Source organism: Mustela lutreola, chromosome 14 (genome assembly GCF_030435805.1).
Source record: "Mustela lutreola isolate mMusLut2 chromosome 14, mMusLut2.pri, whole genome shotgun sequence".
In the NCBI taxonomy this organism is placed as follows: domain Eukaryota; kingdom Metazoa; phylum Chordata; class Mammalia; order Carnivora; family Mustelidae; genus Mustela; species Mustela lutreola.
Genome location: NC_081303.1, coordinates 25,835,019 through 25,854,592, shown reverse-complemented (window position 1 = coordinate 25,854,592; position 19,574 = coordinate 25,835,019). Strand labels below are relative to the sequence as shown.

Here is a 19,574-nt window from a genome sequence, read left to right as displayed (position 1 = left end):
GAGAAGGGTGGTTGCACACCACTGTCACCGCATTCCCAGGAGCAAGTGTGGGGAAAGCACAGCACGCCGCCCCCGGAGAAAAGACGTAGCCGCTGGCCTAGGTGTCGGGAAAATTGAACAGCCACATGCAGAAAAATGAAATTGGACCATTTCCTTACACCATACATGAAAATAGACTGGAAATGGATGAAGAAGCATAATATGAGAAAGGAATCCATCAAAATCCTTGAGAAGAGAATAGTTAGCAACCGCTTTGACCTCAGGAGCAGCAACTTCTTCTTAGGAACATCGCCAAAGGCAAGGGAAGAAAGGGCAAGAATGAACTATTGGGATTTCATCAGATTAAAAAGCTTTTGCCCAGCAAAGGAAACAGTTAACAAAGCCAAAAGATGACTGTCAGAAGTTATCTGGGAGAAGATATTTGCAAATGACATACCAGATAAAGGGCCAGTATCCAAAATCTATAAAGAGCTTATCAAACTCAACACCCTAAGAACAAATAATCCAATGAAGAAATGGGCAGAGGACATGAACAGACATTTCTGCAAAGAATACATCCAAATGGCCAAGAGACACATGAAAAAATGCTCCACATCACTCAGCATCAGGGAAATACAAATCAAAACCAGAATGAGATACCACCTCACACCTTTCAGAATAGCTAACATGAACAAGTCAGTCAATGACAGATGCTGGCGAGGATGTGGAGAAAGGGCAACCTTCCTTCACTGTACGTGGAAATGCAAGCTGGTGCAACCACTCTGGAAAACAGCGTGGAGGTGCCTCAAAAAGCTGAAAATAGAACTACTCTATGACCCAGTGCTTGTAGTACTGGGTATATACCCTACAGATACAAACGTGGCATTCTGAAGGGGCACATGCACCCAAATGTTTATAGCAGCAATGTCCACAATAGTTAAACTATGGAAAGAACCTAAATGTCCTTCAACAGATGAATAAATAAATAAGATGTAGTATATATGTACAATGGAATACTATGCAGCCATCAAAAGAAATGAAATCCTGCTATTTGTGATGACGTGGATGGAACTAGAGGGTATTATGCTTGGCGAAATAAATCAATCTGAAAAGACAACTATCATATGATCTCCCTGATATGATGAAGTGGAGATGCAACATAGGCGGTTTCGGGCGAACGAAAAGAAAAATAAAAGAAGATGGGATTGGGAGGGAGACAAACCATAAAAGACTGAATCTCACAAAACAGACTGAGAGTTGCTGGGGAGAGGTGTGTTGGGAGAGGATGGTGGGGGTATGGACATTGGGGAGGGCAGGTGCTATGGTGAGTGATGGTGAGTGCTGTGAAATGTGTAAACCTGGTGATTCACAGACCTGTACCCCTAGGGATAAAAACACATTATATGTTTATAAAAAATTTTTAAAAATAATTTAAAAAATCCATTAAAGAAAAAACACATATTGCAAGCCCAGAGCTAATCTCATATTCAATTAAAAAAGTTTGAAAGTTTTCCCCTTAAAGATCAGAAAAAAGACAAGTGTGTCCACTTTCACTACTCTCATTTGATAAAGTACTGGATGTCCTAGCCAGAGAAAGAAGGAACACAAAGAAATAAGAGACTCCAAAAAAAAAAAAGGAAGAAGTAAAATTTTATTTTATTGGATAACATGAACTTACATGTTAAAAAATCCTAAAAACTTCACAAAAAATTTTGAATAAATTTAGTAAAGCTGCCAAATACAAGATCAATATATAAAAGACAAGAATTTTGTTTTGTTTCATATTTTAAAATATGGAATGCTTCCCAGTTTTTCATGTCATCCTTGTTCAGTGTTCACAGTAATCTTCTCTGCATCATTCCAATTTTAGTATATGTGCTGCCAAAGAAAGCACAAGACAGGAGCATTTTAATACTCTAATGATGAACTATCTGAAAAAATAAAGAAAACAATCTAATTCACAATAGCATCAAAAATAATAAAATATTTAGGAATAGATTTAACTAAGAAGATGAAAGATCTGTACTCCATAAACTATGACATTGATAAAGAAATTGAAGGAGACACAAATGGAAAGATAGCTCATATTTATGAATGGTAAGAATTAACATTGTTAAAATGTCCATACTACCGAAAACCATCTGTAAATCCAATTCCTATCAAAAATCCAATGTTAGGGGCGCCTGGGTGGCTCAGTGGGTTAAGCTGCTTTCTTCAGCTCAGGTCATGATCCCAGGGTCCTGGGATCGAGCCCCGCATCAGGCTCTCTGCTCAGCAGGAAGCCTGCTTCCTCTTCTCTCTCTGCCTGCCTCTCTGCCTGCTTGTCATCTCTCTCTGTCAAATAAATAAATTAAATATCTTTTAAAAAATCCAATATTATTTTTTTACAGAAGTAAGTAAAGAATCCTAAAATTTATATGAGACCATAAAAGACAACAAATAATCAAAGCAGTTCTGAGAAAGAATGAAGAAGAGAAATTACACTTTTTGATTTGAAACTATACTACAAAGCCCTCATGCTCAAAACAATAAAGTATACTGGCATAAAAACAGACCAACAAACAAGTAGAACAAAACTGAGTGTCCAGAAAGAAATCTTTTCATACAGTCACCTAATATTTGACAGGGGCCTCATATGTAACGGGTAAAGATAGTCTGTTCAATAAATGATATTTAAAACTGAATAGTCACATAAACAGTATGAAACTGGAACCTTATATCACTCATAAGTCTTAACTTGAAATAGATTAAAGACTTAAAGGTGATGCATGAAACTCAATTTCCTAAAGGAAAACATAGGAAAAATTCTCCTTGACATTGGTCTTGCCAATAGTTTGTTGGATACCAGACCAAAAACACAAGCAAAAAAAGCAAAAATAAATAAATGGTATTACATCAAACTAAAGTTTCTGCATTGCCAAAAAAAAAAAAAAAGAGAGAGAGAGAATGAAAACACAATCCACAGAATGTAAGAAAATACGTACAAATCCTATATCTGAAAAGAGGTTAAGAACCAACAGATACAAATAGAAAAAAATATATAATTTAAAAAATAGCAAAAGGATCTCAATAGACTTTTTTTTTCAAAAAGTTATATAAATGACCAACAGGAGCATTAAAAAGTGCTCAATGTAAAAAACTCAGGGCAAAGTCATTATGGTGTTGTTGTTGTTGTTTACCTCTGAAAAACACAGCAAGATATTACTACTTATTAGAATATATACTACCAAAAAATTGAAACTAACAAATTTTGGTAAATATTGGGGAAAATGGGGAAATTAGGCACTGTGATAGGGATATAATTTGTATGGAAAACAGTATGGAGATTATTCCTATCATTAAAAGTAAAATTACCATATGATTCAGTAATCCCACTTCTAGGTATATATCTAAAGGAAACGAAGTCACTGTTCAAAGACATATCTGCACTCTTATGTTTATTATAAAATTATTAACTCTAAGCAAGAGATGGAAATAACTTCAGTATCCATTAATGGATGAATGAATAAAATATATATGGTAAATATATCCTATGGAATACTACTTAACCATGAAAAATTAAGAAATACTGCCATTTACAACAGCATGGATGGATCTTGAAGGTATTATACTAAGTGAAATATTTCAAAGATTTTATATATTTTTTAAATTTATGTATTATGATATCCCTTACATACAGAATCTGAGGAAAAGGCAAACTAATGGAAACTTAGAGTTGAGTTGACAAGGGGTGAACCTGGGGTGGAGTAAGGTGGTCAAAGGGTGCAAACTTGCAACTATAATATGAAAAAGTTCTGGGGATCTAATGTACAGCATGATGATCATAGTTAATAAAATATACATACTTTTTTTATTGTGCTTCCCTTTATTAAACTTTGCATATATCACATTCTTACAAGTTGAAAGTTTATAGCAATCTTGTATAAAAGAGGTCTGCAGCCACCATTTTTCTAACAACATTTGTTCATTTTGTGTCTCTCTGTCACATGTTGGTAATTCTTGCAATATTTCAAGTTTTTTCATTATTATTGTATTTGTTATGGTGATCTGTGATCAGTAATTATGACCCACTGAAAACTCAGAACTAGTTTACTTAAGGTATATACATTGTTTTTCTTTAAAAACATAATGCTTTTGAACAGTATAGTGTTTATTTTTTATATGCACTGGGAAACATAATTTTTTATATGCACTGGGAAACCAAAAAAAATAATAATTTGACTTAGTTTATTGAGATAATCACTTTATTGAGGCAGTCTGGAACAAAACCCACAAGACCTCTGAAGTTTATCTCTACTATACTATATACATAAAAGTTGCTAAGAGAGTAGATCTTGAAATTACTTACGATACATGCATAAAAAAACAGTGGCACCTATACGAGATAGTAGATGTATTAATATTTTTATGTAGATTATATTGCAATAAAGATGTATACCAATTTATCAAATTGTACAAAATTTACACAATGCAATGTTATAAGAAATCATTTCTTAAATTTACAAATTATAATATGTCGATTTTTTTTCAATAAAGCTGGAAAAAACTTTTTGTAGAATTAATCTATTTTTTCAAAAAAGGAAGTAAGGTAGTAAAAACAGCAACTAACTCTGAAATAATAGACTATAAAATCCATTTTCGTTATATACACTGTGACAAAAACTATTACTTAGTTTACAATGAAGGAGTACTTATGAAGCATGAAGGATGGTCTATAAATAAGGCGGAAAGAGCTCAGTTTTAAGGTTTAAATTTAAAATCTTCTTTTGAAATACTAAACTGACCACCCAGTTTTCCAAACATAAATGTCTTAACTGCATGAATTTATTTCATACAACTCTATCATCTAGTTACATAAGAAAGCAGCATGCAAATTTTGAATAAGACAGACTTGCTTAAGTTTATTTATGTTCAACAGTAAAGGATACCTCCGTAAAAATAAATAGAAGAAAAATCAGCATATTTATTATGATAATTATTATTCATAATGAGATTCATATTGAATTAGGGAATATATATCCTCAGAGGGGGTAAAGTAAAATGAAATTTATCTTGGTAAATGTGTCTATGAATAGTCAATACAATGCCTCAATATAAATGAATATTACCATTTTGAACAATTTAATTACTATTATTAGAATTATTATAAGCATAAAAATAGCTATCATTTTAGCATGGAGTATGAGACTCTCATGCTCCATGCTTCATCACATCCACACAACAACTCTGCATAATAAGTATTATCATCACCATTTCATGGGTGAAAAAACTGAGGCTAACACATTTAGATAACTGGTTTATGATTACATGGCTGGTAAAGATGCATCACACTAATTTAGGCTTTATGATTTCAGAATTGTACTCTTTCCACTGCACATTCTATTACTCTGTAAATTCTTGCCTGTTTTCATTTAGTTCTTTAATTTTATTCATGTGGTGATAGCTTAATGCTTCATTTAAAGGAAGCTTAAAAAATTCATTTAACCAAAAGCTCCCAAGAATTAAAAATGTCATGGATTAATGTAGACATGGATATCATTAGTTAATGGGTAACTATATATTTTCCACTCTAGTGAGATAACAATCAGAGTATTTTTCTAAGTTTTAGTCTCTGAGTGTTCAAAAGGACTTTGTTAAAATAGAAATATTTAGACAAAGGTGATCAAAAGTCTGGATCAGGTCACCTTAAGATAAATATTAGGAAACTGAGGAAACAAATGGAGATTTGAACACTGAGCTATGATGTAATGAATGGTTTCAAGTATTTAGTAGAGTATAGAAATGCCCTTTAAAGCCTGGTCTTAGCCTAGCTTTGCAGCTTCTGGGATATCTATCTATCATCTATCATCTGTCTATCTAGATATAAATTTGAAAACTTTTTTAACTTAAAGATATTGAGAAATAGAACATAATCAGCACCATAGAAGATCTGTTTATGATAACAACCTAGCCCCTCCTCCCAGTTTGTTAATATTCTCTCTTATTTAATGTAACATTGTGCAAACAGACCACTACTGATCTGCCGTTATGAATGAAATAGCTATAATCATCTGTTTGCATATCCTGGTGAAAATATTCATTTAGTTCCATGTTGTATTTCTAAGAATGGACCAAATATTTATTTTTATTTTTAAGTTTTCTAAATATTGTCCAACTTACCTCAAATGTTTTTATTATGGGCACTTTCATTCTTTCACATTCTTGCAAGACAATTTTACTGTTGCCCAATATGGTAAGTGTGTAATAGTATGTCATTTTAGGTTTTAATTTATTTTTAATTTAATTTAATTTAATTCCAGATTCATAATAGAGATAAACAGTTTTTATATATGAGTGGCCATTTGGATTACCCTTTCTGTAAAGTACATGCTCAAATCTTTTGATATCTTAACATTGTGTCATACTGACTTCTTTAATAGTAGATTTTCTGAATGAACTTTTAGCTGTGTAGGTCTTCTCTATTTTATTTTGAACTTGTTTTCATTTCAAAATCTTTATATTTATTTTCATAATCTGCTTTTGTTTTGATTTGTTTATTATCTATCTATCTATCTATTTATTTGCCAGCAAGAGAGAGCGAGCAAGTGAGAGTGCAGGGAGGGATGGAAAAAGAAGGGAAAAGAATATTAATCTGGCTCCAGGCTCAGCACAGAGCCCAACTCTGGGCTCTATTTCACAACCCTGACATCATGACCTGAGCCAAAATGAAAGAAATAAAATAAAATTAAGGTGTTAAAAAAAAAGGAAAAAGAATTGGAGGTTTAATTAAGTGACCACCCAGGCACCCCTGTCATATCTTTAAAGTTCTAGAGTATCCATTTGGTTCATTTATAAAACCTTTCTCGATATCATTTTTAGGTTCAGTTTTTTGTTCAATTTGCTTCCCCTCTCATTTCTTTGAGCAGAGTAATCAAGCCATTTTACAATCTTTATCGATCATTTTAACATCATACTTAATCCCATTTTGTCTATCAAATCTTGTTAATGGTTTTTCTTTGTGTGCTTTGTTACATTTTGCTATGTTCAAGATATTATATTTGAAACTCTTATTGAGTAGGGATAATTAAGAGCTATAATAATGGTATGGTCCTCCTTGGCAGGATTTTCTCTTATATCTGAGATTCTACAAGACAATCATACTCCAAATTCAGTGATTGACTTTCTCAGTTTACACAGAAGGCTAGGTAGGCTATAGTCTTATTTCTGCTTCTCCTTTTGCTTTGGGGATCTCAACTTAAATTTGGGTTGTACCAAAGTCCTCAAATTTGATTGCTGCTGGATTTTGAATTTTGTTTCTCTAGTATCAAGAGTCCATTAACAACACAGCTCAGTGTGTTTTAGCAGTTTCAAATGCTCTCATAGCTAAAATGGCTTCAGGGCATATATCTCTAGGCTCTCATTGTATTTCCTATTTTGGCCCAGTAATCCCTCACTTATTTTTATAATCATTCAGATATTTTTAACTTTAAAAGCTATTTTGTCTGGATTTTTAGTTGTCTTAAGTAGGAGTTTTTAGATCACTATTACTAGAAGCAACAACAAATATACATGAAAATATCTGCAGTAGTTTATCACATCTTTATGGATTTGAACTTCCATAAGCAGAGGCATCCTTCTCTAATCACTTAGGCAAACTCCAATTTACCCTTTAAAACAACACAAGGATTGCTTCATTTAAGAACATGTTCAGGGATGACTCTTCCCCACTGTTCTTACCAACATTCCCACACACTCTTTGCTACACACACCTTGTTTACGAAATTTCATTAGGTATATCAGCGTGACCAGAATTTTGCTCTATTGTATTTTTGTCCTTTAGAGCTTTAATTAAATATGAATTCCATAGAAAGTCTGTCCCTTTTCTTTCAAACCTGGGTTAGTTATTTCTTCTCATTCTTTGTCAGAAGTTACTTTATTAGAGAAACTTATAGCTCTATTGTGACTTTGGAGCCTTTACAGTCTTTTGACTGGAAAAATCACCCATCCCTGAGATTTTTACGCAGCTTCCTAGCTGATATTATTCAGAAATCTGTTCAAAACAGACTTTTTCAGGGAGGCCCTTTCGGACCACTCAGTTAAAAAACCTCTTCTCAATCACTGCTCTTTTTATAATGTGCTTATTTAGTTCAAATATGCATCCCTATTAAAGAAAAACCAGTACGATTTTTTTTTTAAGTTGGCTTACCTATTGTCTATGTCTCCCATTAAAATGATTCCTCTGTGCTGGGGTTTTGTTGTGCTCATCTTAGGCCAGGAACTCAATAAATTGTCTCTGAATGATTGAATTGCTTGACTCCCTTGCTAGATTCTCAACTTCATGAGGCCTAGGATTGTTCTATTCAGTCCTTCTTTATCCTCAATGTCTGTTATATTGCAGTCACTTATGTGACTAATGGGGAAAATCACAGAAAGAAAGAGGTAAAACTACAGAAAAACCCTGTAGGTTCAATAACACAAAGCTTTCTAAAATTATTTAGCCCAGGAATTGAATACTGGCTGCACTTTTGATTTTTTAAAAATGGTATTGAATTTAATTTAAATGGAAATACTTGAATGGTAGAATAATTAAAAAATTATAAAAGCAACTTGCTCCTTAAAGTAAGAATTATATAGGGCATCTCTTCTAGAGCAAAATTTTCAAATGTCAAACATCTGAAAGCATAGAAGGAGAAGTAAGAGTGTGAATTGTAATTCAATGCTCTTTTCTTCATATTCAGCAAACAGCTTTATTCACACCTTTCCAATTTTTTCGACTCTTTTGACAAAGCCTTCAGAGGAGTTACTGCTGATGACAACCATCACAGCCTAACAGGAGAAATTTTATAAAGAAAAATAATAGCATGTTTTTCCTAAATTGTTAAGGATATGGTGAAGCTCTATCGGATTCAAAGGAGGAATGTGCAATTCCATGCTATATATAATGATAACTTATTTTAATAGTGGCTTTGCAATTTTTCAGATATATCTATTTACTGAAACCACTATAAAATAAACAAAAACAAACAAATTAACAGGGGTTAATTCGAGAGAGAAACTATCTAATCTAAAAATAGCACATGTTCACAGAATACACAACACATATCCCAAGTACTACTATAGGTTTCAAGTAATAGTCAAAACAGTAGTAATAATGATTCAGACCCTACCAGTCAAATCATAAATGGGACCTTAACTGTAAATCCTTATCTTTAGATCAAAGCGGGTAATTGGATGCTGAAGATACATTATAGAACAAATATGTTATAGAACTCCTCTGAAATGAGTCATTTATTCCATCACTTTTCCTGCACAGCTGCTGACCCATGTTTTGGTTCCTGGAAATAGCTTCTACCCTGTCATACTTCTTAAAAGCACATATATTGGTAACTCTACTCATGCCTCCATTCCTTTGTGACTGTCAGTGTGTTAAAATGTGGAGTCAGCTGACTCACTTGTGGTGGTAATAAAGTAGATGAGTTTGCAAAGTATTTTGTTATTTCTAAAAATGCAAAAACCAAATTGCATTGAAATCATAAGGGGTGTTTCAGGGAGAGCTGTAGGATGTGATTTCCTGTGCAATCCACAGAGATTAGCTCCAACACATATTTAAGCTCTCCTCTAGGAGCAACCTTTGTGGTAAAGCAAGAAGATAAACAGATGTATACACACCCTGGCACAAAATTATCACTTATGTTTGGCTTCCTAGTCTCCTTGTGTTACTTATTTATCTTAACTTCTCTCTGAAATCAGGGAACACAGAATATCAATCAGTTGACATTTTTCTACTGAATTACCCAATAGTCTGATCATACCCCTAAGACTTTTTTAAATTATTTCACTCATAATCCCAAATCTGCTTTGCTTCCTCATCTTAGTACACTGTAATTTGATTTCAAAATGAGGGCAGTTGTCTGTAATGCCACATTCATTCATCTATTTTACAATTCCATGTACTTATAACTATGAAGATATGTTAATAACATCCATTCCAATAAGCCACCCTCAATTTATTATCATGAAATAAGACCTCAAGAAAGAGAATTCAAAATCATCCATGTATTTGCAACTTATTGCAATAAAGCCTTTATCAATAGACTTCCCTGTGCACATGGTGGTCAAATTGCTGGTGAAAACCAGCCAGATCTATTACAAGCTTTCTCATGGCTTCTAGGTAACCCAAGTGAGCCTTTATTGATACTGGGAAGAGATAAAGCAGGGAAGGGATAAACAGTGATGTAAGAATTGGCTAGACAAAAGTAATGACTCTCATTACAAAGTGAGTATTTTAAAGCAAAGGAGCCTGTTGAGAATATTGTTTTATAAAATAGTAGGTTTTTTAATTAACTTTTTAAAATTCAATTGGTTAACATATAGTGTACCATTAGTGTCAAATGTAGATTTCAGTTATTTATCCATAGCATATAATACCTAATACTCAGTACTTACTCTTATAGCTTCTTGAAAGCAGAATTTTAACCCACTGAGCCACCCAGGCACCCTTGAAAGCAAAATTTTAGATCACATTTTCTGATTACTTCCATGTAGTACAACACTTTCCTGCTAGCAACCTTCAAAACATACTGTTTGTTAGAGGAATTTCTTTAATAATAAATAAATAGGAATTTATTTAAATTTATAAATATATAAAATAAAAAGGAATTTATTTAAATATATTTAAATATTGCACACTGTTTCATTGTTCATAAATAAGGTGATGATATTATAGCCATTAGTTGGTAGCACTGATATATCACTTTAATTTTACTTCTCAGTGCATTCTCTTTACACAAAATAGATATATATTTTAAAAGAATCTGAATCTGTGGCAAACTTTTAAAGAACCCTATACATAAAGTTTATCATTTTAAGTAATCTCAATTATCTTCCTCAATTGTGATAGTATATCCTTCTATCTAGGCCAGATATTGTATGAGGGATTTGAAGAGACATACTTTTCTAAATTTCACTTTTCTCATCTGCAAAATGCTTATCATGATCCTACAATAATACACTTACAATTTTTTGATGAAAATTTATTTATTTATTTTAAGATTTTGTTTCTTTAACAGAGAGAGTGGGCGAGAGAGCAAGCACAGGCAGACAGAATGGCAGGCAGAGGCAGAGGGAGAAGCAGGCTCCTGGCCGAGCAAGGAGCCCAATGTGGGACTCGATCCCAGGACGCTGGGATCATGACCTGAGCCAAAGGCAGCTGCTTAACCAACTGAGCCACCCAGGCGTCCCTTTTGATGAAAATTTAATCTGTATAAACAATATATTTGCTGTAATGCATGGTTCATGGAAAACATCTTATTTAATTATAAGCAACAACAGTATTAGAAATTAAGTAAATGTGTCTATAATATTTAAAGTTTTAACACATAATTCCAGTGCTTTGCCTTATTTTCTCTAATCCCTTTACCACTTTCACGGACAGAGTCAAATGTACTTTTTCTACTAGTAGCCAGTTCTTTGTCTTTTGTCAGAAAGATGCCCTTGTGAATTATTTATAATAGAGATATTAGCAATAATAATAATAATAATAAGTAGCAATGAAAGTGTTAAAAAAAGTTTTCTTAACTAATTAGGGTTCTTAAACATCAATTAGAAGAACCACCTCTGGCAAGCAAATTAATCTGCAATACATTCCCAGAATTAACAAGTCAGTCAGATACAGGGTTGTCCGTAGACTGAAAGGCGAAGCAAAAGGACTAGGTTTGGAAAATAGGTAAGGACAGTGAAAAAAATGATCAAATTTTTGGGCAAAATAAATTCTTAAGTGTCCTTTCAATGGAGTCCTGGGCATTATGTAGCAGAAACTCTGGAGATTATCTCAATCCATTGGAGTCACCACGTATATTAGCTTACTATTGACAAAGTAATTTACAAACTGTAGAGCAAGAGCTTATAATGTAGAAAACGATGGTAATGTACAAGATTCTTGTTAACAATAATGCAAGTTAGTGATTTTTCATTAGAAAACATAAATTCTATAACCCAAATTATGGGCCCAGAGCACTTCTGCTGCACAACACTGCTTATATCCCAAATAACCATGTGAACTAGTTTTAATATCTGCTTCTCTTATTAATTTTTGAATAAAAATTCTTGACACAAGTATTTTATAATTGTGTGGTAATCATGCATTTAATTTCTTGGAGAACAAAACACACTTTAGCATAACTAAGTTCGTTCACAGAACCAGCCTTGATAACACACTTCTATATGTTAGAAATGATGTAATAAATGTAGAATATTGGGCACTTGTTTGGTATTCTTTGCCATGTTTTGCACTATCTAAAAAGAGATCAGTGAACTTGGACTGGAGTTAGTAGACATGGAAGAAAATAAAATATTACAGAGAAGAATACTCTGGGGTCCACAACCTAAACGGGCTGGGATTCCCATCATTTGGATCCCTGTAGCTTTACAAAAGTCAATTAAATTTTGTATCTCCGATTAAAGTTGATTCCCCAGTACTTTTTCAAACATCTCTTGTAAAGTACTGTTTCACAGAAATAAAGGGATTTTGCACATGTATCTGCATTTGTCTCTGGTCATGATCTCAGTCAGGATCCTGGGATCGAGCCCCATATCGGGCTTCCTGCTCATTAGGGAGTATACTTCTCAGTCTCTCTCTGCAGCTACAACCCCCGGCCCCACTCATGCTCTCTCTCTCTCTCTCAAATAAATAAATACAATCTTAAATTTTTTAATTAAAAATAAGATAAATAAAATAAAATAAAAAGTCTGGTCTTACTGCCCCATTTAGCTCCTTTTTTTTTTTTTTTGAGTTCTATTTAAAGCAGCATGAGAGAACATGAGGCTCTCAAACTTAAAAAAAAAAGGAAAAAATTGAGTTTTGTTAGGATTTAAGATCTTGTCTGCTAGACAAAAACGTTGGCTTTGTTAAATGTGAAAATTAACAAAAGAGAATAAGATAGAATTCTAATAATCTTTGTAGAAATTAAAAATTTCCTCCAACCAAATTACATACAGACCCATTAAGTAAATTCATTCCAATGTCCCAAACCAACCTCTTCTAATAGTAATGCATCTGTGTAAACAGGGTCAACCCAAGGAATAAATAAATCTTATTATTTTTTTGCTGTCTCTTCCACAGTCACATCTGGGTATATTGGTAGCAAGCCAATTATCTATCTTATAAGACATGATATCATAAAGAAGGGTATTCTGTCCATTTGGAACAACTGAAAATCATTGTAATTTTATCTTGGTGCAGTAACTTGAGATGGCAAAGTGTGGGTTATGAATATATTTTAATTTTTTTTACTGGGAAGAACAGATTATAGAGATATTGGTTATCCAAGAGAGACTGACAGGTGTTGAGAGTTGCCAGGTCAATATCCATCTACTTTTTCCTTTAATATCAGAAAGTACTGAGGGATTGACAACAAGGAAACTTAAAACAACATCAAATATTTTATTGTCTCTTTTCTAGTTACATTGTAACCATATGACAAAGTATCAGTCGTACAAGATATCATTCTTTTTTACCTCTATCTTTCTGCCAGAAATGTGGGCTTAATAGTGAGAACTCCAACAGCAATTTTTGCAACTGTGAATAAAAAGCCATGAAAACCTCTAAGATACTTCACTTGACTTTCTTAAGACTCTGAACCAACACCAGAAAACACTCTCTGTAGTCTTCTTGTTAAATGAAAACATATGGTTAAACCACTTTTGACAGTCTACTACCTACAGCAAAATGTAAATCTTAATTGAAATATGTCCTCTCAGCTGTGCTTAAGCAACTGAGTCCTGAGTTTTTCAGGTTTTCAGTCTGAAAGAGTACACCTCTGGTGCTCTGAAAGGGTAGAGAAAGGACACCCTGTTCTCCATATAAATTAAAGAAGAGAAATCTGTGCATTTAAGTGGGCCATATAAAATTTATCAAGCAATTATCTCCTAACTCCTTCCTATCCAAATTACCTGATATGCTCTCCCTACTCCTTTATTCCACGTTACTGCCTTTTCCAGGATTCTGTATCACATCACAACATGTCTTCTTTTATTTCCTTCTTGCAAGCAAGTTTTGTTTTCTCCATCTAAAAAAATCAACAATCATTGTGTATTTCAATTCCCATTTTCCTCAAATGCATTGATTCTTCTTATCTATTACTCTTTTCTCACACTCAGTGTCTTTGTCTTTATGGGGTTTGTACTTTGCTTTTCCCCATCCTTTACTGCCATTATATAATCAAATCTAATAACTTCTTAGAGAAAGTTAAAAATTCCTGCATAGCCACACGTGAACACAAAGTCACTGATTTTTAGCAAACCTATAAGATAGTCAGACATCCATTCAATTTCTTTTTTTTAAAGATTTTATTTATTTATTTGACAGAGAGAGATGACAAGCAGGCAGAGAGGCAGGCAGAGAGAGAGGAGGAAGCAGGCTCCCTGCTGAGCAGAGAGCCTGATTTGGGGCCTGATTTTAAGCTGAAGACAATGGCTTAACCCGCTGAGCCCCCCAGGCGTCCCTCCATTCAATTTCTTAACTGAGTCTCAAATGCATCCTGAGTTCTAACCTAAACCTAAGTTCTACTTCTTACATGTTGTTATATGACCAAATTCTTTCAGTTCAGTATTTTGTAACATTTAAATATTAATCCATTGATGCTTTGTTTGTGTATTTATATGAAAATAATTTGAATACTATAGATTTATTGTTATATTTATAGATTTATAATCAATGTTTCATCAGTTGAAGTTTTTGGAAATTTTAGATATAATGATCAACCTAAAATGATACTGCCTCAAATCCCTCTGATATCAAGGCCCAACACCTGATTATAGCCAAACCTGTGGTGGATAGTTCCATGGGAAATTGAAGGTACTTAACACTGATAGCATCTCATGTTCTCTCTCTCATTTTAGAATGTCTCCAACACAACCCAAAAATTGTAGGAGAGTTAATGTCCTCTGAGGACAGCTCTCAGTGAAGTGGAAATAAGAACCATAGGTAAAATTGTCAGTTTTCAGGTCTTCATGAGGACAACTTAAAGAAGTTTCTCAGGACCTTTCAGGAAAAGCAAGCCTTCATTTTCTATCCACAACAATTGTATCAACAATGTACCTCTTTGACAAAGTTGCTTCTTCACTGTACCACTTTCCCATTCTTTTCTACCTTGGATAATCTCCCAGATAAACTAACAGTACTCAAATTCTTTGTCCTACTATTTGCTCTCAGGATAAATGGAGCCAAAAGACTTAGATTAATATCAAGTTCTGAATGGGATCTTAGAGCTATTTCTGTCCAGATTTTCATAAACATAGGGACCTTTGAATTATCAGGCTATAAATAAGTTCCAAATGGAGGGGGCAAAAGCAAAAATTAGAAATTTTTATGTTTGATTTTTAATCATGATTAATTGACTTTATTGATTATTAAAAATACTAACATTATAAAAGTGTGGATCTTTGTAAAGCCATGTCATAATGTAAGAAATAAGTTGCATAGTCCTTTTGAGAATATTAAACCAAGTGTTCAGGTGCCATCTAATTTCTTGTTTAATCCAGAACTTTGGTGTGCATTATCTTGAGGAATAGGATTTTGAAGTCCAGACAGACTAACAGAAAACTGATCCAAATGTGTGTGTTTATATTTCTGCTTTTGTTGTAAAAATCAAAGTGTGATTGCTGGTTTAAAATGGTAAAACTAATAATGTTCATGGACTCTATTATAAATTTTCTAATTCGATGGGAAGAATCCAATAAACATAGAATTAATTGATTTGCAAATCCTCAAAGAGCTACAGGATCAGGTAGTGGTATGTTCTGATTCAACAGCATCATAATGCAACATTTTATATGTGTGGCTAATGGATATTTTCATGAATGTTTGCTAGCTAGTCAGCCAATACAGAGAAATATTAGGTAGGGTAATTACTCACAGTTGTGTTTAATAAAATGAGAGAAAATTATCAAATAATACTACTAATAATAATCCTATAGCAGGGTAAATAATTCAATGATAATTACAAGTATTAATCTAGCTTTCTTCCCTGATTATGACTCTTCACTCCTTTATCATAATGGGGGTAGCAGATTGTCTGCAATGAATTGTGAAAACCCAGCAGTGACTTTGGCAGTGAAGGCCTCCCATCAATTTTGATAGGTTAAAATGATTCCGCTTGGTCTTGAGAAAATGTGTCAATTTTTTTTTTCTGTGTGTGTCATAAAAGAAAGAAGCAATAGTAAATTCTTGCTGTTATTCCATGGAGCCAATAAAATCATACTGCCAACAAGAGGCTGTAGACACCATAAGTGTAGTTAACTGTCTTGAAATACTAGGCCTGGAAATAAAATTCCAATATTTCACATAACCTCTTTTTTTTAAAGAAAAAAAACAAAACAAAACAACTATACTGCTTACATATAGGGCCCGGCTGTTGTGTACCTATTTTTGAACATGTCTACTGTAAGTGTATATATATATATATTTTTCTGTGCAATAAATTCATTTAGAGATAAATTTGGATTGCAAATTATTTTGGGGGAGGCATAGTATTCGTGGCTAGTCTTACAAGTAAAAAGGACTAAAAGAAAGAAGAAAAACATTTTTTATTACAGCATATTTACATCTGTCCAAAGTACTTATTTACTATAATACTGACTAATGTATAATACTGTACACAAAGAAAGAAGTTAAATGAGTTATAATTCAATCGAAGTATAGCTGGCCATTTTAAAACTTACCACTGAATCTTTCTGGTATGAAATGTGATATCTGGCAATCTGGTCCAGTTCATTACATCAGGTCATTTGTATGTTCTTATTACCATTTGGTAGCATAGCACATTTTATAACCCAGACATTTTACAATGGAACTATGATGCATGTATTTTCAAAAGTATAGACATACATGAAGCTATGAGGTCAAAAAAGATGAATGTCCGTAGTACCATATAGACTCAACAAATAAAAGTGTAAGACTCTGAGTGAGATTTATGAATATTCTATAAGATTAGGCCAACATGTGGTTTTGATATAAATAATCTGTTCTTAAATTAGAATTACAATCGTTGAGTACAGTGTTGAAAATGGCAGATAGATTTTAGCTATCTTTGCTCACTAGGGAAAATGGAAAAATGTTTAGTTTGGTCAGATTTTCACTTAATTTCTGAAAAATCTTATGTTTGAGAGAACACTTCTGAAATAAGAATCCTTAAAGACATCACCCCTTTGGCACAAGTTTTCAAGAAACTTGTTGGATGTTGTAGACAATTATATGGTACACGTAGTGTTCTAGATGTTTCATGCCAATAATATGTAAGCCATACCAAGGCTACATATACATATAGAGATGTTCCTCAGCTTACAAGGGGGCTATGTACAGAGAAACACATAAAAAATTGAAAATGCATTTAATACCCCTAAATTATCAAATATCATAGCTTACCTTAAGCTTATTTAAACATACTCAGAACACTTACATTTGCCTGCATTTGGGCAAAATCATCTTAAGCAAAGCCTATTTTATAACAAAGTATCAAATATCACATGCAATTTATTAAATATTACACTAAAAATAAGAAGAATGGTTATATGTACAATGCTTGTAAGAATATCAGGTGTTCACCCCTGTAATCTTCTAGCTGACTGGGAGCTGTGGCACACTGCCGCTGCCCAGCATCACAAGATGGCACCATACCACATGTCACTGGCCCTTTTTATAAAGACCCAAATTCAAAATTCAAAGTACAGTTTCTACTGAATCACTTTCACTTTCACATCATTGCCAAATATATCATAAGTTGAATCATTGTATCAGGAGCCATCTGATTTGAAAGTTAAATCACAGTCACCCATATACACACAAAAAAAGGCCTTCATGTAGGGCCATCTATGGATCTCTAAACAACATAGCATGACATATCAACAGCAAAGAATGGATGTGAAGGGGACAATTGCTTTGCGTCAGTACTCTGAGCAGTAACATACATGGCCTTACTCACCTAGCAGAACTCCAGAGCTAGCTGATGGCAAGGAATTTTACAAATGTTTGCTGAACAGATTAAGCACTATTCTGTTTATATTAGTGTGCATATCTGTTTTCTAAAGATATATTAATTTATTTTATTGACTTATTACAAAACCAAATAATTTCCTCTTATTTAAGTCGCAGGCAAATAGAATTCTTTTTAATTTAAATCAAATGGCTTTTTAGGGAAAATATACTAAAAATTCTGAAACTTGTATTGCTTATGAATCTTTTGTTGGAATCCTTATCAAGTTGTATTTTTCAAGTTTATCCTAAATAATCTTCAATGAATTGAAAATATTTTTTGGATTTTATTCAAGGCTATTAACACACAATTTCACTTTGTTAAATATAGTGCTAAACTTTCAACCAAAACGTTGTGTCTTTTTTTTCCACTACCACATCCTCCATCTACTGACTGGATTCTCTCCCCAACTAGCACATATGTACCATTGTCTATCTTTAGGATAAGTAAGGGTCATCTTTGTCTTTATTCTATTCCTCGTATGCTTCTGAACTTGTTGAATTTTAATATAGTCACACCATAAGCATCACATATTTGATTCCCCTTTAAATAGTAAACAGTGCACAACCAGAGCATACCTTCAAAGCTATCAATATACTTACTCTGATATATTATTTTTGTATTTTTGTAAATTAAAATAATTAAATTATAGGGCGCCTGGGTGGCTCAGTTGGTTGGACGACTGCCTTCAGCTCAGGTCATGATCCTGGAGTCCTGGGATCGAGTCCAACATCAGGCTCCCAGCTCCATGGGGAGTCTGCTTCTCTCTCTGACCTTCTCCTCGCTCATGTGCTCTCTCTCACTGTCTCTCTCTCAAGTAAATAAATAAAATCTTAAGAAAAAAAAATGTTTAAAAAAAAAAACTTTAAAATAATTAAATTATAAAACAAGAGTTTCAGGTGGTAGGTGTTGTAAGTTTTACCCAAACTGACTTTTGTCAAACTCGTTTTTGTCATCATATATGTCAAGTAGTTTTCTCGGGTTTATTTTTAGAATATCCTTGTATAATGAATATTTACACTGATATCTAGTATAAAAATCTTGCAATTTATTTTAGAAACATTAAGATATTGAAAATCAATCTATTTCTTTAATTCATTGAAGACATTTTTGGCTTGTTTCCAGTACTTTCTTACTGGTTAAAAAATGAATTTGAAGTAGTCTGAATTTCTTTATTATATGGCACTTTCCCTTTGATGAATACAAAGACGATATTGTATATTAGCTATCTGAGAAATATTTATTTTTTTAATTTTATTTCTTTGTAAGAGAGAGAATAAGAGAGAGCACAAGCAGGGGGAGCAGCAGGGTGAGGGAGAAGCAAACTCCCGGCTAAGCAGGGAATCTGTTGCAGAACTGAGTCCCAGGACCCTAGGGCGTTTAACTGACTGTGCCACCCAGGTGTCCCAATCTGAGAAGAGTTCTGTATGTTATTCCTATTAATATGCAGTTTAAAGTCTAGGTAATTAACTTAATATTTTAGTGGCTATTACATAGATAGCACTATGTTCCAGGCAGAGAGTAAGAAAGAAATATTAAATCAACCATATTCTATGCATTCTAAATGAAAATAATTAATCAATCATA

General features: G+C 33.2%; 1 non-coding gene across 1 annotated transcript; it reads right to left on the bottom strand.

The window, feature by feature from the left end:
• Positions 1-1,766: 1,766 nt before the first annotated feature.
• On the bottom strand, positions 1,767-1,873 carry LOC131815380 (U6 spliceosomal RNA). Its single transcript, XR_009347696.1, has one exon. It is a non-coding gene; the product is annotated as a U6 spliceosomal RNA (small nuclear RNA).
• Positions 1,874-19,574: the final 17,701 nt, after the last annotated feature.